The sequence below is a fragment of the Oncorhynchus clarkii genome, chromosome 14 (genome assembly GCF_045791955.1).
Source record: "Oncorhynchus clarkii lewisi isolate Uvic-CL-2024 chromosome 14, UVic_Ocla_1.0, whole genome shotgun sequence".
Taxonomy (NCBI): domain Eukaryota; kingdom Metazoa; phylum Chordata; class Actinopteri; order Salmoniformes; family Salmonidae; genus Oncorhynchus; species Oncorhynchus clarkii.
This window is the reverse complement of record NC_092160.1, coordinates 5,900,482-5,919,315: the sequence shown is the minus strand read 5'-3', so window position 1 is coordinate 5,919,315 and position 18,834 is coordinate 5,900,482. Positions and strand designations below refer to the sequence as shown.

Below are 18,834 nucleotides of genomic sequence, written 5' to 3'. Positions count from 1 at the left end.
AAGGAACTTGACTCTCGCTCTGTGCCAGAAATAAGAATCAGACTTTTTCTAATTCAAAGGTAGATTGAATTGTCTCTGTGGTTAAGTGTAGTAGTCCACCATAAACAGTATAGCATTTCACTACTGTACGTCTTGTAGACACATAAAGTGTAACTGGGGAAGTAATCAAAGAGTTCTAGCCTCTTTGGGCCACTTGTGAGACACTTACACGTGTCAGGAGCACTGCCTCTGGGCAGTTATGAGTTGTTATGGGTCCCCAGGCAGACCCAATGCTTTGATGTTCACCAGCCTCCTCCTGGAGGGAAAGATACTGTGGACTTAAGTCACTGTCACACCCTGACCTTAGTTATCTTTGTTTTCTATATTATTTTGGTCAGGTCAGTGTGACTAGGGTGGGTATGTTAGTTTTTGTATTGTCTAGGGGTTTTTGTATATATAGGGGTTTTGTAAGTCTAGGTATATGTAGGTCTATGGTGGCCTGAATTGGTTCCCAATCAGAGGCAGCTGTTAATCGTTGTCTCTGATTGGGGACTATATTTAGGTAGCCATTTCCATAGGGTATTTGTGGGTTCTTATTCTATGTTAGTTGCCTGTCTGCACTTCTCATATTTAGCTTCACGGTTCATTTTGTTCAGTGTTCTTTCTTAATTAAAGAAGAATGTATGCATATCACGCTGCGCCTTGGTCTCCTCCATACAACGACCCTGACAGTCACAGCTTGTGTGGCCTACAGCAGGGGCGTCATGATCCCAAAAAAATCTGAGGGGGCACAAAATACGTGAGAATCGCTAATGGGTGGACACCGGTAAAGTGGAAGATTTTGCATTTTTCAAACACCTGAAACCTATCTAGAGCCATTACGCTTAATGTCTAATTACGCATGTCTAAGCATACCTCTTGAGCTGTCTGTATCCTGAGTGGGTGTCCTTTTTAAAGAAACAAAATATGTTTCTCTGTATCTCTGCTATTATCTGCCCCCTATGGGCATGATGCCTCTGGCCTACTGGGCCTCGCTAAATGCTGTGTTATCTATTCTTACTGTGTTATGTAATACTTTATTATGCAATGCTAAATGTGGTTGCTTGAAGTGTATCCCACAGATCGTTTCACAAACCTCAAACAAGCAAGTCATTGATAACGTCATAACAATTATCTTTAAGTGTTTAATTGAGGCCAGTATTCATTCTTATACAGCATAATTCTCCCTTACTGTAACTACTGATGAGGATGGCCCAATTTCAGACTCTACACACATAAACCAATATATAGTAGGCAGAACTGCATGGCACCTTATCCCAGCTCGAATTAGTCATTTATTTCCCTACTAAGCCTTCTATATTGTCACACACTGATCCGTTTCACCTGTCTTTGTGATTGTCTCCACCCTCCTCCAGGTGCCGCCCATCTTCCCCATTATCCCCTGTGTATTTATACCTGTGTTCTCTGTTTGTCTGTTGCCAGTTCGTCTTGTTTGTTCAAGTCAACCAGTGTTTTGTGTCTCAGCTCCTGCTTTTTCCAGTCTCTCTTTTCTCGCCGCTGCTGTTTTTGACCCTTGCCTGTCCTGACTCCAAGCCCACCTGCCTGACCACTCTGCCTGCCTGCCGAACTGTACCTTTGCCCCCCTCTGGTTTACCGACCTCTGCCTTACCCGGACCTGAGCCTGCCTGCCGACCGGTACCGTTGCCTCACCTCCGGTTTGCTGACCCCTGCCTGCTTTGACCTATCTCTTGCCTGCCCCTGTTGGAATATTAAACTATTGTTTATTCGACGTGGTCTGCATCTGGGTCTTACCTTCATACCTGATTTATATATGGGGTTTGACATTTTCCCTTTAACTACAAAACAAAACATATCCTCTCTTGACCACTCCCTAGACTAATTCCACTGTTGTGCCATTGTAAAAGCCATCCCCCCTTAAGTGAGGCTATGTCAATATGACTGTCGATAATTCACCAGGCCTCCCAACAACACATGCGTGTCCCAGTCAGTCCATTGGCATTCTTGGCCTAGCCAGTCATAAGGCTTAGACTGACATATTTCTACCGTGATGGTCTGTCCCAAAAGAATAGCAGGCCTGTTTTTAATTGGAGGATGTTTAGACTGTTTGTCTTAGCTCCCGTCATCCTCATAGATAAGAGTATATGGGGAAGCAGTGAGTACTGTACAGCAGCCATGGTGTTACTATTACTGGTATTTTAAATGAGGATAGTTTCTACATCTGGTACAGTAGATGAAGAAGCAACAGCTGTAGCAGAGGGCTAATTTTACAGTGATAGAAGTTTAAGTAATTGATGTGGTAGTGGCAGCAGTGCAGCGATCTATGCAATGTTTCTACTGCACTATGAGCTCACTTTGGGCTTGTAGAGAACATGATAATATATATTCTAAAGTATTACAGTCGATTACTATTGCATTAGTATAAAACTGTGAGGTGGGCCCCACTATGCTCAGACTGGCAGCTCCTGTTCTGAAGACTATGCTGTTTTCCCCTCTGAACTCCATGTGTTGTGTTGTAACTGCCCTCTTATCTAACTACTGGGCACTCTACATCCCTCGAACTGCTGCTGCTGGGCATTCACATTGACTCAAACAATTAAAGGAGAGTATGGTCCAATTTGCCCCCTCATCGCTAACTCTCTGTCCCCCCTGTTCCCTCTCAGGAGGCCCTCTCTAATAGAAAGAAAGGCCTGAGTCAGCTGCTGGCTGGCGTTATGAATTTTCAGGCCATCCACTCATATCCTGGGAGAGGAGAAATTAGGAATCTGGCCAAGATTGAAAACAGGCTTGGGCATGGACATTGAAAACACAGAGAGAGAGATATTCTTTCAAACTGAAAGCAGAGCTCCTTTGCACAGTACAAACCTGCTGTTTTCTCTCACTCTTTCACACTTTGTGTAGATGAGGTGATTAATACTGAACGTGAAGCTGGGTTATGTTACTAAGTGAAAGACTTGTTTTTAGTTTATTTTCTATAGCCTAGCACAGGCTTGCCAAAACATGTTTTCTCCTGGAATTGTCCCTTTCTCTCACTTTGTTGTGCTTGTTTTGAGTCTTAGATGCAGATGCAGTCCGGTCCTGTTGCTAGTAGTGACTGTCGGAACTGCTTCAGTTCAGTTACACCTCACACAAATCACATCGGTGGTGAACCTTAGAACAACAAACACAACCTGATCCATTTGTTTGACTCTCCGTCTTCCCCCTCTGTCTACCCCTCCTCTCGCTCTCGCTCTTGCTCTCGCACTCTCAATTAAATTTCATTGTCAAATTAAGGGATTAATTGGCATGGGAATCACATGTTAACAATGCAAAAGGAATTGGAGTAAATAATAAACAGGTGAAGTTAACAATACATCTCTCTCTCTCTCTCTCTCTCTCTCTCTCTCTCTCTCTCTCTCTCTCTCTCTCTCTCTCTCTCTCTCTCTCTCTCTCTCTCTCTCTCTCTCTCTCTCTCCATGTGTCAAAGCCTCCGCAGTGGTGGTTCAGGAGCACTGGCAGTCTCTTCTGGGTGAGAGACAGTATTTGTTTCTGTTCGCTATTCGGCAGAGCAGTGGGCTGGCTTTATCAGTGTGTGTGAGAAGAGAGCAGAGGAGAGCAGACCAGAAGAGAGGAGACCCCCTGTGCTGTGATTTGACTACATAAACAGAGAGCTCAGAGCCGTACCTCCTCCGGCGGACTCCCAGGACACTGAAGATTAACCCTAAACCCTACAGTTCTGCACTTCAGAGGGATCTAGTCCAACCCTTAAAAACACAATTGGCTGGAGACTGTTACTAGAGACTGTTACTCTGAAGGCAACCAACCACTGGATAGCGCACTTCTTTGACAGAAAGAGAGAGTGAGAGAGCGAGAGAGAGAACTAGACACACTCACAGAGACTGAGACTTGATCATGTTTTAGGAGCCAAGACACAGCCGAGAACTGGTACACTGAAGGTAAGAGGGTTTTGTTTCAGCTTGGCTCTTTCTTTTTCTTTCACATTTACAGTTTTTCTGAATAATACATTTTTGGCAGCTTTAATAGAGCCTATTATTTACTACTGGACATGAAAGATGTATAATTTCAATCTGTTGGGGTGAAATCCCACTACGAATAATTAAATTACATGGCTGTCTATCACATGTAGCTGTCCACAACTGGATAATTCCATTTTCCTAACATATTTTTGTTGTTGTAATGATTCATTGGTAATTGATTAATTTAGTTAACTTTGTGTATTTAATGTCATGGAATGGCTTGCTAGACTTACACTATTGTGTGTTTTTTTTGTGTGTGTGTGTTGGTGGTTTGCGCTGTTTAAGATTGAGGAGGATGATTTTATTTGGCATGGCCTTATTTCTACTACTTCATATTGGATGACAGGTCGAGAGACAAATTGGATTAATCAAGGTGATAGAAAGTGACACATTCAATACCGTCTTGCACACTCTTGCAGGCATCCAGCTGATCTATGGCGTAATCATTAGTCCGAACAGTTGCAAACAAGAGTTTCTAGACAAATTCAGGTAGATTCATCCCCATTTTGTTTGCTTCCATTTAAGAAAAGTTTTCCAACAGAATCTGTCAAAAAAGATACACCCCTGATCATCCGCACACACAGTTCCCATTCATAGCAGCCACATACAAAAAGCATCATCACTTTGCTCATTGTGTAAGTCCTTTTATCTACACACTTTCCTCCTCTCACATTTTCCCTTTGCTTGTGGACTTCAATGCACACAAAAAACTTTCCAACCCAAACGTTCATACCATAACTGCAAACCAGTAGACACAGCCTAAATCATTGTCGCCATATTGGCTAACGTCATAGTCAACATGGCTTCTAAACCAACTACAATCACACAGTACAGTGTACATACAGCAAGCAGTTTAGGAGTTACACAGGTGGGACGAGGTGGCAGTAAATTATTAAAACCAAAAGCCTGACCCTGACTTGGAAGAGTTCCAGTGTTGGATAGCCTTAGCCAGCTAGCTAACATAAATAGCATTCCTCTCTGTTTGAGCCGGGTGTTTGGTAAGCTAAATTAGCTAGCTGCATTATCTAGCTAAGAAAGTGAAAGTGAAAAAAAAATGAAAACATAGCTATTTATCTCTATCGCAGCTACTTCTCCTTCATTTTTGAAGCAATGAATTTGTTCAAAACTGTTCAACTATTGTCTTTGTCTCTCTCACCACATTTTATGCACTGCACTGCAGTGCTAGCTAGCTGTAGTTTATGCTTTCATTACTAGATTAATTCTCTGATTCTTTGATTGTGTGAACAACATGTCAGTTCATGCTGCAAGAGATCTGATAGGTTGTAGGATATTCTCCGGATGTCGTCATATTACTGTGTAAGTCTATGGAAGGGCGTGAGAACCATGAGCCTCCTAGATTTTGCATTGAAGTCAATTTACCCAGAGGAGGTCGGAAAATAACAGTCCTCTGGCTACACCATGGTGCTACCCCAGAGAGTGCTGTTGAGGCTACTGTAGACCTTCATGTGTGTTGACAAGTGAATACACTGATTATAGAAAATATTAAGAACACCTCCTCTTTCCATGACATAGACTGACCAGGTGAATCCAAGTGAAAGCTATGACCCTCTCATTGGTGTCACTTGTTAAATCCACTTCAATCAGTGTGGATGAAGGGGAGGAGTTAGGTTAAGAAAGGATTTTTAAACCTTCAGATGATTGAGACATGAATTGTGTATGTGTGCCACTCAGAGGGTGAATGGGCAAGACAAAAAATGTAAGTGCCTTTTGAACAGGGTATGTTAGTAGGTGCCAGGCGCACTGGTTTGAGTCAAGAACTGCAACATGGATTTTTTATGCTCAACAATTTTCTGTGTGTATTGAGAATGGTCCACCACCCAAAGGACATCCAGCCAACTTGACGCAACTGTGGGAAGCATTGGAGTCCACTTGGGCCAACATCCCAGTGGAACACTTTCTACACCTTGTAGAGTCCATGTACCGACAGGGATGTTCTGAGGGCAAAAGAGGTGGTGCAACTCTTACACACATGCACACGTGCAAGTGCACACACACACACACACTCTGACACTTTGTGCGTCGGTGCTAAAGGGGCTATTTGTACAGCTTTCTCAACTCACCCTTGGTGAACCACTGGTCCTCACCAGTGAACCATTGATGCCCTGCAGCCCTGGTGAATGACCTTTACAGAATCAATCTTCTACGCATAGCTACACAGGGGAGCCACTGACAGCCATGGAGCCATTATCATAGCATAGCATCATTCACGTCATAGGAGTCTTCAGTTGAGGATACAACTCTGTGTTTTGTTTTAACCACATACACAAATACAAACAGATGTAGGATCTTAATTTGACTACTGTCACAGCAAACTAATCCCGCAGCAACCGGATTTAAATGTTAAATCCATTATTTTGCTTGATGGGTGGTTAAAAAGTAGGCCACATGAAAAGTGCAATACTGTTAATATAATCGTGTGTTAGTGTTTTCAGTGAATGTATATACATCAAAAAGCTAATTTACATTTCCTGTGGTGCAGGAAAAACCCCAGGAACAAAAGAGTGATCAAATTAAGATCCTACTGTACATCTAAGTATTATACATTATACTATACTCCGATTTAGCCTAGTCCTAGACTGAAACAGGATGTGAATAAAGATTCTCCATTGAAAAGGCTTCTTAGTTCTAGACAAGGCTTAATCTGTGCCCGGGAAACTGGCCCATAGGATTTTTTTGCTTTGTCATTGGTGAGCATGTGTCATTTGTAAACCAATGAGTTGTATCTGTGTCAGCTGAGCAGAAAAGAGAGAGAGAGGCAGACATTTATACCAACATACTCTACTCTCTGACATCCCCACAGACAGACTTAATCACTGTGGATGTTTCAGTTATTGAGCTGGCATACATATTACATACCGTGGGGTTATAGCAGTCATTTAATCTCATAACAAAGACATGTGTGGCATGTTGATCTTTCATCCAACAGATGTTGTGGACCTGAGACTGATGTTCTATGACTATGGTCAGATGCTAGAAGCCTTTGGTATACCAATGCTCTGGCAATGGGTTGGTTTAGGTTGTAGAGCCACAAACAGACAATGCTCCCGCACTGTAATGCAGATGGATCTGTTTGATACAACCGATGTCAGCAGGACATGTGGTTTACTGTTCACTCCTCATATCTGTCTCTTCTCCTCTGAAGCACAGTTTTTATTTTATCATGTGTAACCATCTTGTCACAAGCTGTTTTGAATGTACATAAGACATATATAGCCTGTTCTAATGATCTTTAAAAATTATGTTCGTACCATTGTTTTATGTATCGCTTTATAATTGCCATTCTAAGTCGTTCGGAAGTTTAATTTTAGGCAAGTTTGGAACATTGTGGGGATTTTCTTAGTGTGTCAGGGGGCTGGTATGTTGGATAGAAAGAGAGTTCTCCCTGTGCTGTTGTAGTGCTACAGCCTTCTCCCCTCCCCTCCTTTCCTCTCCTCTCGTCTCCTCTCCTGTCCCCTCCCTTCCCCTCTCGTCTTCTCTGTCTGGCAGTAAAACTAATCCTTTCGCTGTCATCAGCCGTGTCCTGGCTCTCAGAGCTGCCTGCATGCCAGCCAAAGTGAGAAATGCGATTCACGTTATGACCATGCAGAAGACATGCAGTGTATCTGATTAAACAGGCGGCTCACAGGCACTAGCCCATACAGGTTGAAGTACCAGTGTGGTAACTTATAGCTACAGGCTTTGCAGCACATTGAATAAGGCCTATGATTTGATCTTTTCAATCCAAAGTCATAAGTGTTTGGAATCAAGCACAGGCACTAATGCTGTTTAGATTTGTTACTAATAAATCAGAATTCTCTCAAATAATTGTATTTAAGTGGCCTTCATGAATAGATCATATAGTATACCTGCTTTAGAGATCATACAATGATTACAGAGTTGGCCAAGCGTTGTCCGGGTTAGGTAAGGGTTTGGCCGAGGTAGGCCGTCATTGTAAAATAAGAATTTGTTCTTAACTGAATTGCCAAGTTAAAATAAAGTTTAAATTAAATACAAATAATAAAGGGTTTAAACCTGGCACTTAGCTCTCCTTCTTGAAGTGTTGCCATTCTAACTTGTACTACAGCTATAGTAAATATAGAGATCAACACTGAAAAGCTACATCTTCGTGCTATTGTCAGAACACATTATATAAATAGTTTACCAGTCAGTGGTCAATAATCCATTGATTCCTTATGTATCATCCTTATAATTCTGGACCAAGAAATAGCCACTGTAGTAAGGCCATTGGTGGCTGAAACAGCCTGCTACTCAAAGCCTCCCTCTTTCTCATCCTCCTCCACCTCTCCCCCTTCCTCCACCTTGATGCAAACCATTCCACTGACAGAGTCATTAGAACATAGAACACTTAATGAGTTGTGAGGAGTGCTGGGCTAATACATCCTGTCCAGGTCTGGCCTGCACCACTCCTCCCCCTCCCACCTCCCACTCAACAACACTACAAGAAGCAGCTGCATCATATCTGAGAGAGGGTGTGAGCGCTATTCAGCCAGCCACTCTCTTTGGAGGACAATAGAAGGGTTCCGTAAAAGCTTCGTAACAGAGTAATAAGGCTTCATAAGAAAGTGAAGCGCATCCCAGGAGGTCAAATGTATTGACAGCGAGAATTCGTCATAACAGTGTCACAATGAACGTGAATGGTGAATAGAGTCAGTTTGACTATTCAGGCTGTAGTGGGCCCATTGAAAACAATGCTGTTTCCTCTGGTGCTGTCCTTGGTCCAACTAAAACATGTCAGGGATTTGTTCTGGTCATACAAACTGGGAAGGAGGGCAAAGGAAAACATGCTGTAGCTCTCAGACGTGATAAGACCTTTCACACGAAGGAAAACAGAGAAAAAATAGTCCTTGGCTAGAGTGAATGTATCTGGCTTGCTACTCTGACTGTGTGAATTTGAAAGATAACCGCTAAACTGATGATGCTACAGTGAACAAAACTAGCTTATGTGTAATTACATTTTCCCTCCTTAAAATCATGACTGAAACTACCCATGAGTCTCAGGGATGGAAATAGAAAATCACCACTGTATGAGTATCTCTCATTAAAACACTTATCAACAAACATGAAAATAATAAACTGAAATTCCTCAAAGCAGGGTCAGTTGACCCCCATAGTCCTGACCCCACTGCAAAGCTGCTTTAATGCTCAAACTAACAAACTTTACAAACTTTTTAAAAAATCTCCTTTTCCTTCCTTTTTTCTCTCCCTCTCGGCTGTGTTGTTGGAAGCCGCCAAGGAAAACGAGAGGGATTTAAAGCCAGTCAGAGCTGTAATTGTATTCAGCTGTTTCTTTTTCTCTTTTTCTTTCCTTTTCTTGAGGAGTGTAGGCGTCCTCTATTTCTCACGGGGAAGGGGTGGGTCTGTGGTGTGGGGGGGGGGTCTGCTATTCCCTCAAGTGTTTGAGTTGAGAGGTGGGGATGAGGGTTGGGGGGACATGGGTGTTTTACTTGCCAGATGGGGAGGGTTTAGTGGAGTGGGTTGGGGGTGTAGGGGGAGAGGCTAGGGGACTGGGGCAAGTTGTCAGTGTCTAACCCTCTACATCCGGTATCTTCCCTAGGAGTGGGAAGAGTTCACCAAGGGTTTTCGGTTGTCATTTTACTGGAACTCTGCCCTTCGTCTTTTTATAACATATTATCATTGCCTGGTGATAATACTGGATGTTCTTTTTACTCTATGTCATAGTCACTGGTCTAGATTTTTTGGGGCCTTGATAGTAAAGGACAAACATTTGATTACAGGATAATAGTTTTTATTTTGACAAATGCTTAATGAGACATTGAATAAGAGCTACTTTGTTAAGTGTTTTTTCCCCCTCTTTAAAGCTTTTTAAGCCTTTTCCCTCGTTTAGTTTTCCAAATGAGTTGCAAACGAGATCATTAAACTGATATCAAACGTGAGCCACATCCAACAACTACCACACTTTTTACCACTGGTTTTTACCAGGTCCAGACCCTCAGTTCCCCGCCTCCCCTTAGCCTTCTCAGTATCATTTACAGTTTCATTTAAATAGGATCTAGCCAGAACCCACAGCTTCCCAAATAAGAAGTCTGACACAGCTCTGTTGAGGTAGGGCCCTTCAGACATCAGTCACTGTTTACCCATGATAATCCAACACCACTGCGTTGCATTTCAAGAAGCGGAGAAAATATAGCAATGGACATTTGCTGTTATATCAGTTTCACTGTAGTTTCCTCTCTCGTTCAATTAACATCTTGTTCTGTGACGATAGTATAGCGATTTAGGGGGAACAGCTGGAGTGGTGTGTGAATCAGCGTCCCTGGCATACACTTCCCCGTTACCACCCGTGCCATGAAGGTCCAGACCTCTTGGCAGAAGCTGCAGTATACTTACTGTACACACAAGGAAGTTAACTGTTAGTCTATAGCCTCTGTGTGATCCTTACTGAAGGGTCAGTAGTTTAATTGCAGGAAAGCTAAGATCTATTAGCCAAGGTAGCGTGGTGTTGTTCTACAAGGATGTAGACTTGGTTGGTTCTATAACACACAGTTCCAGTTCATTTTCCGAAGAGACTGTGACACAGTGTCAGACAAGTTTCAGTAGTGGGAAAACATTTCTGGTATTTCCGCGATGGTGAAGTATTTTTATTTCATCTTTGTTGTCTGGCACATAAAGCTGTTCATGCAGCGACCCTAATAATAAATAAAGAAATAGGTCAATTCAAGAATGTTAAACAACTGTCATGTAGATGCATCTACAGTAGAATACATCTGTGTTCCAGTGACATGTTGTTTACACTTTGGTTGTGGATGGAAAATGCCCAAAGGCTTGAAATGTTACTTATTTCCCCTCTCACAGACTGGAAGATACTCTACTGTATAGACCACACACCCAGTACTAAAGTAGAGAAGACTTATGGTTATGCACAGTACAGTTTGCACAATATGCTGAAGATACTATATATCTGGACTGAAATCTCGCAAAACATTCCCTAAACAATATATTACAATATTCTAGAAGTTTTAAATAGCTAGTGCTATCTCGTGAATTTGCAAAGAAGAAATTGGCTAACTTAGCTAACGTTAATGTTGTTAGCTATTTTGGCTATAATGTCTTACACGTTAGCTAGCTAACGTAGCTAACTAACTTACGCTCTACCACCATCTCTACGATGGACGACATCTTCTCTTCCAGCTGGTCCACATGAATGGTCTAATGAATGGCAGCATTCGCTCGAAACAATGCTTTTAATCATGGCATGGCTGTTCATCGATTACAGCTCAGCATTTAAACCATAGTACCCTCCAAACTCGTCATTAAGCTCGAGACCCTGGGTCTCAACCCCGCCCTGTGCAACTGGGTCCTGGGCCGCCCCCAGGTGGTGAGGGTAGGAAACATCTCCACCCGCTGATCCTCAACACTGGGGCCCCACAAGGGAGTGTTCTCAGCCCTCCCCTATACTCCCTGTTCACCCATGACTACGTGGCCATGCACGACTCCAACTCAATCATCACGTTTGCAAACGATGACTACGAAAATAACCTCAAACTCAACGTCAACAAAACAAAGGAGATGATCATGGACTTCAGGAAACAGCAGAGGGAGCACCCCCCCCCATCCACATCGACGGGACAGTAGTGGAGAAGGTGGGAAATTTTAAGTTCCTCGGCGTACAGGAGGTTGAAGAAATTTGGCTTGTCACCAAAAACACTCACAAACTTTTACAGATGCACAATCGAGAGCATCCTGTCGGGCTGTATCACCGCCTGGTACGGCAACTGCTCCGTCCACAACCGTAAGGCTCTCCAGAGGGTAGTGAGGTCTGCACAATGCATCACCGGGGGCAAACTACCTGCCCTCCAGGACACCTACACCACCCGATGTCACAGGAAGGCCAAAAAGATCATCAAGGACAACAACCACCCGAGCCACTGCCTGTTCACCCTGTTATCATCCAGAAGGCGAGGTCCGTACAGGTGCATCAAAGCTGGGACCGAGAGACTGAAAAGCAGCTTCTATCTCAAGTCCATCAGACTGTTAAACAGCCATCACTAACAGAATGGCTGCTGCCAACATACTGACTCAAATCTCTAGCCACTTTAATAATTAAAAATTGGATGTAATAAATGTATCACTAGTCACTTTATACAATGCCACTTTATATAATGTTTACATACCCTACATTACTCATCTCACATGTATATACTGTACTCTATACCATCTACTGCATCTCTATATGTACATATTCTTATTCATTCCTTTGCACTTCCTTTAAGGTAGTTGTTGTGAAATTGTTAGATTCCTTGTCAGATATTACTGCACCGTAGGAACTAGAAGCACAAGAATTTTGCTACACTCGCATTAACATCTGCTAACCATGTGTATGTGACCAATAAGATTTGATTTGAGCTCCCTTCTTCTTAGCAGCCAACTTGATGTCGGACCACTTCTTCTTTACGGCGTCACTGTCCCTTGCCATACCCCCGATGGCAGAGACAGACTCGGCCACTCTCGCCCATCCTCTTTTTTTGGTCTTTGCAGTGACCCCGCAGTTATCAAGTCTCCCCAACAGCAACCTTTTCCTGGTTGCTATTTCCTCCACCATCACTTCAATCTCTTTTCTTGGTTATCCATTTCTGATTTTGATATAGCTAGTCTAATGGCTATAATGTGTGAAACATAACGAAATAACCAAATCCGATCATCCCTGTCACATAGGCTTATTTATTGGTTTCAAGCACGTCACTAATGTCAATGCCACGTTAAGATACTTTCGAAGTTCTTAAGAAAGATTTTTACAAAGTTCCTAAGAAAGTTCGTAAATGCAATTCCTATCTTATGAACTTCCTATTTTTTTCCTTAAACTTCTTACGTTTTTTCATAAGTAATGTTTTGTGAATCCGGCCCCAGGAGTCTTGTCTCAGGAGAGTTTCGTCACTCTGTGAGGAACGATAGAAAAATAGGTTTATTTTAAAAAGGACAATGGATAATTTTTTCCCCACATTCTCATTGTCAGAGACTGACTCTGTTGTCTAAAGAGAACTCCACAAAAAGCTGGAGGATGACAATGATGTGTAAACGTATCTATAGCTACCATATTAGTTCTGTGATTTAGAAGATGTCCAATTCATGTATAGTATGACCACTACACTAGTGCTTTCAGAGCAAGGTTCCGTAATGGAAGAGTAGACCACAAAATTGGAGAGGTTTGTTTTGTTCAGGACCATGTCCTGCACACGTATTAAGAATAGGCAACACCCTCTGTGTTGAGTAAGCTTTGTGTCTGTTCTCATATTCCCTTTGTTGTACTGCTCACTTTGTTGTGGTGTTGTGTCATAAACTGTGTTCTGTCCATCAGCGTGTCCCTTCTCTGTTTTGTTTGTATCATCTGAGTTTGTGTTCTATCCATTGTTGTGGTATCTCTCATTCTTCTATTCCACATTGTGTTTGATCTTGTTTATTCTGTCCCTAATTTTGTCATGCTTTGTCTTGTGTTTTCCTGTGTACAGTTGTCTGGTCTATGTTAATTTGTCTGTTTGATCCTGTGTTTTGTCTGTGTTGCACTGTGTTGCGCTCTTCTGTCTCTGATTGTGATGTGCCATTTTTTGCGTCATTGTGTTGTGTTGCACTGTACTCTGTATCTGGTTACGTTGTGTTGTGCTTTAGTATGTGTCTGGCCAGTGGTCTTGGTGGTCTGCAGCATCATGGTTGAATCACTCCTTCACACCCACACATGGGAGCATGTTTCCCCATACAGGAAGTGAAGACTTTCCAGCTGCGCTCAAATAAGCTTTTTGGACCAAGTGTCTGTCTTTTGTTATTAAATGTATTTTTTATTCTTTCAAACACTGTCTCCCCGCTTCCCCTTGGGACACGCTCAGTAAGGCAAATGCTTGGTTGCAAATGTGATTGAGAAAGTGGTTCCCACCTCATGTGCTGACTGCAACATCATTGCCAGATGTCTAACTCAAACACGGACCAGTATGGATAATACCCAGAGATTGAGCTTGAAGGCTGCTGAGGAAAGTCAGTTTACACACTAGCTGTGTCCTGCGCGTGGGCCGGGCTGCCTGGGGGGGGGTGTGACACTAAGTGTGGTGGGGTTGGTAGTGAATGTTGGGAAGGGTCATTCAAACATGAGATTCCCAGCATCCCTGGGAAAACTCACGCTCTGAGAACACACTTTTAACTGCAAGGTGATCACCATGACATCTCTAATGTAAACACCTATCTTTACGTCGACCATAGCCAATGGGGGAAAGGGACAGTATACATACTGTCCTAGACCACTCTTTCTATGGACCACTTAAATATGATAACGCCCCTTCAGTTGACCCTTCACTAAGCCCAACCCCCCCCCCCCCCCCCCCCCCCCCTGGTTACTGTTACAACCTCAACAACATTTTTCCGGAAAGCCCAAATCACCATTCAACCACTGGCAAAATCCCCTCACTGTTTCTAAAACACAATGACATTAAACACATACTACCCCTTGCTAATCGGGAACCTCTTGTGGTGGACTGTCATTACAATTGCTTCACGAAAACCTGGTCAAATTATGTTTGTAGTGTAGCTAGCCACTGAATGGCTCTGAATTCACTGTCATCATGTAGTCAAAGTTATAACCACTTTTGTAGCTAAATTAGTGCTCTCAAATTGTCAGATTGGAGTAGTATAATTACCATTGCTAACATTACATTTTGAGAAAACATGTTATATTAAGTGGCTAGCTAGCTAGCATTTGGTGGTCAATGAGACTGAGAGCTAGAAAACAACGTAACAAAAGTACAATTTTGGATTTGAAAAATATTCCATCATTTCAGAAAAATATTCCTTAATTTCAGGAATTACAGTATCAAGTACGCTTTTTAATTTTTAAAAGAAAACTCTGTTTTTGCCACAGCCTTAACTGCCATTAATGTGATTTTAAAAGTAGATTTCACCACTGCTCTTTAACTGTATATGTCCATTAATATGTTACTAATATATCATAATATATAATAATTTACTCACTACATGCAAATGCAAGCATTTCTGAATCTTACCGGTAGAAACGGGCCATCTACATTTACTGGTATAAGCAAATCACAATATACAGAATTCACGATTTCAGGACAAATTGCCACCGCTGCCAAGGTGGATCCGTTTGAGAATGGGAGTCAACAGGTATTTAACTAGCTAGCAAACTACATTTGTTTATCTTAACCAACGTTGAGCTAGCTAGCTTTCATAATATGCTGGCTAGATGTTCCAAAGCAAATCATTGTAATTAGCCAGCTGCTATCTGGTGATGTGATTTGTAACTTTGCAAGCTAACTTTAGCTATGTCAGATTACGTTAGCTACAGCGTACCGTATCTAACCGTTAGCTAGATAACTACCGCATAGGCTAACGTGACTGGCCTATATGTTCGATTTACAGGGTCTGATCCTATCAACATCTGCAGCAACATCAACATCAAACTCAGCACTAGGAACTAGTGTTTGCTAAATCTTACCAAAGTCACCTTTGCTAAATCTTTCCATGACTCCACGATGATCAAATAAATATACTGGAGCTAGGCGTAAACATGGTCTGTGTCTTGTTGTTGTGTTTATAAGTAGGGTACAACTTCTACTGTAGTTATCTGTATTATGGAGGCGTATTTGATAGTTAATGCGAAGCTTAATTTCTAAATTGGAAAAAATCGAAGTTATTAGTAAGGAGGGGATGGTGTGGGTGACTGACTGGTGTCTGTTGGGGATGGATATTTTGTGGGATGGTTAGTCAGCACGATCTATTGACACGAGGGCGATGGGTGGATAAAGTACCTTGTTTAAATGTGTATTGATGTGGACAAAGTGGTAAAATGTTGGCTAATCACTAACTTGTGTATGTCCTACTGACTAATCCTGCCGCTGATGATGATGACGACCTTGACACCAGCTTTAGTAGTACAGATCCTGTAGACCCATTGGATTGGTGTTTTTATTTCACCTTTATTTAACCAGGTAAGCTAGTTGAGAACGAGTTCTCATTTGCAACTGCGACCTGGCCAAGATAAAGCATAGCAGTTCGACACATACAACAACACAGAGTTACACATGGAATGAACAAAACATACAGTCAATAATACAGTAGAAAAAAAGAAAAAGTCAATATACAGTGAGTGCAAATTAGGTCAAATAAGGGAGTTGGTGGCGAAGTAATTACAATATGGCAATTAAACACTGGAATGGTAGATGTGCAAAAGATGGATGTGCAAGTAGAGATACTGTGGTGCAAAAGGAGCAAAATAAATAAATACAGTATGGGAATGAGGTAGATAGATGGACTGTATACAGCTGGGCTATGAACAGGTGCAGTGATCTGTGAGCTGCTCTGACAGCTGGTTCTTAAAGCTAGTGAGGGAGATCTCCAGCTTCAGTGATTTTTGCAGTTCGTTCCAGTCAGTGGCAGCAGAGAACTAGAAGGAAAGGTGACCAAAGGAGGAATTGGCTTTGGGGGTGACCAGTGAGATATACCTGCTGGAGCGTGTGCTACGAGTGGGTGCTGCTATGGTGACCATAGCTGAGATAGGGCGGGGCTTTACCTAGCAGAGACTTGTAGATAACCTGTAGCCAGTTGGTTTGGCGACGAGTATGAAGCGAGGGCCAGCCAACGAGAGTGTACAGGCCTCAGTGGTGGGTAGTATATGGGGCTTTGGTGACAACAGATAGCACTGTGATAGACTACATCCAGTTTGCTGAGTAGAGTGTTGGAGTCTATTTTATAGATGACATCGCCAAAGTCAAGGATCAGTAGGATGGTCAGCTTTATGTTTGGCAGCATGAGTGACGGAAGCTTTGTTGCAAAATAGGAAGCCGATTCTAGATTACATTTTTGATTGTAGATGCTTAATGTGAGTCTGGAAGGAGAGTTTACAGTCTCGCCAGACACCTAGGTATTTGTAGTCAGAAACTCAATGTCATATGACTGGCAAGGAACAAGGCGTATCGCTGTAACCTGGCTGCTGTCATTGCCGGAATGCCTTTCTTTGGACTGAAAATGGAACGCAACGGCTGGTGATCTGTAACCAGTGTAAAACGCTTGCCATATTGGTATGCGTGGAATTTCTTGACGCCCCACACTAGTGCCAGTGCTTCTTTGTCGATTTGTGAGTAGTTTTTCTCTGCATCATTCAATGTTCGTGACGCAAATGCAACTGGCCTCTCTGACCCATCTTTCAGTGTGTGTGAAAGGACGGCCCCTAAGCCATAAGGGGACGCATCAGAAGCCAACTTCACTGGCAGTTCAGGGTCGTAATGCATCAGGACCTGTTCAAATGTGATGAGCCGTTTTGCCTCAAGAAGTTTATTTTCACACAGTTCTGTCCACCGCCATGTTCTATTCTTTTCCAGGAGCTGATTTAGAGGCTGGAGTACTGCTGAAAGGTTTGGGAGGAATCTTCTGTAGTAATTGATCAGTCCCGTAAAATATCTCACTTCTGTGATATTTTGTGGTCGTGGTGCCTGTACCACTGCCTCGATTTTGTCTTGTGTTTTGTGCAATTCATTGCGGTCGATTTCATGTCCACAGAAAACAATCTTGTCTTTGAAGAACTCACACTTCTGTAAGTTTGCCTGTAGACCATACTCTTTCAGTCTTTTCAGGACCTCTTCCAGGTTAGCCAGGTGCTCTTTGTCGGTGCATCCTGTTATGATCGTGCCATCCAGGATACACTGGGTTCCTGGGATTCCTTGCAAAATCTGGTCAATTGTTCATTGCCAAATGGCTGGGGCTGATGCAATGCCAAAAAACAGGAGGTTATACCTGTATAGACCTTAGTGTGTTTTTTGTCAGGTACTGTTTGGAGCTCTCTTCAACCAGTAGCTGCAGGTAAAGCCTGTTTCCGATCGATTTTACTGAAGTGTTTTCCACCAGCTAGTGCAGCAAAGATGTCATCCAGACCTGGCAGGGGATATTGGTCCACATGCAACATTGAATTCACAGTTACCTTGGAGTCCCCACACATTCTATTAATCTAAATCACTGCCACTGTTCTCTGTTAGTGCATTCACAGACCTTTTAATTTTCTCAGTTTTCCTGTTGTGACTGAATTTTGCTCTGCATGCTCTTTGAATGTGCCCCCTTCTACTGCATTTGTGACAAATTTAGTCTTTGAAACGGCAGTCCTCTGCTCTGTGACCATCTCTGTCACACCTGTTGCATTTGTCGGCCACACGGGGGCGCTGTCGTCTGCGTGAACTTGTGCAGGGAAGTTTGTGATAGGTCAGTATTTATTTTACTTTTCAACTCAAATGCATCTTCAGTCGCGATTTTCATAGCCACAGCAATTTCAACAGCCTTTGCAAACGTGAGATCTGATTCTATGAGCAAACGTTTTTGAATGTGTTCATGTTTCAGTCCCCAAACAAATCTATCCCTTAATGTGTCATTTAGGTTCTTTCCAAACTGGCAATGTTCAGACAGTTTCTTCAACTCTGCTACATGTGTACTAACACCCTCCCCCTCATTCTGATCTCTCTTGTGGAAACGAAAACGTTCCGCGATGGTTTAGGTGATAGGTGATTTTGCAATATCTCCACAATCTCTGTGAATGTTTTATTTGAGGGCTTCAGAGGGGCAGTCAGATCTCTTAGCAAACTGTACGTTCTTGGGCCAATTAAACTCAACAACGCTGGTACTCTTTTGTTATCAGCAATGTTGTTTGCAATGAAGTACTGTTCCAGTCGTTCAATGTAAGTTGCCCAGTTTTCTTGCGTGTCATCAAACACATCTATTTTCCCGATGCTAGCCATTCTCTTTACCTCCAGCTCCACGGGTCTTTGATCTGTCACCTCGTTCTCGTCAGCTCTCCCCTCGT

General features: G+C 42.6%; 1 protein-coding gene across 2 annotated transcripts in view; it reads left to right on the top strand.

The window, feature by feature from the left end:
- Positions 1-3,563: 3,563 nt before the first annotated feature.
- Positions 3,564-18,834, top strand: part of LOC139366170 (platelet-derived growth factor receptor beta-like) — a 59,748-nt gene continuing 44,477 nt past the window's right edge. Inside the window, exon 1 of one of the 2 annotated variants that reach the window (XM_071103345.1) lies at positions 3,564-3,932. The gene's annotated coding sequence lies outside the window, so the exon portion shown is untranslated. The remainder of the gene's footprint in view (positions 3,933-18,834) is intronic. The other variant, XM_071103346.1, reaches the window with a different exon arrangement.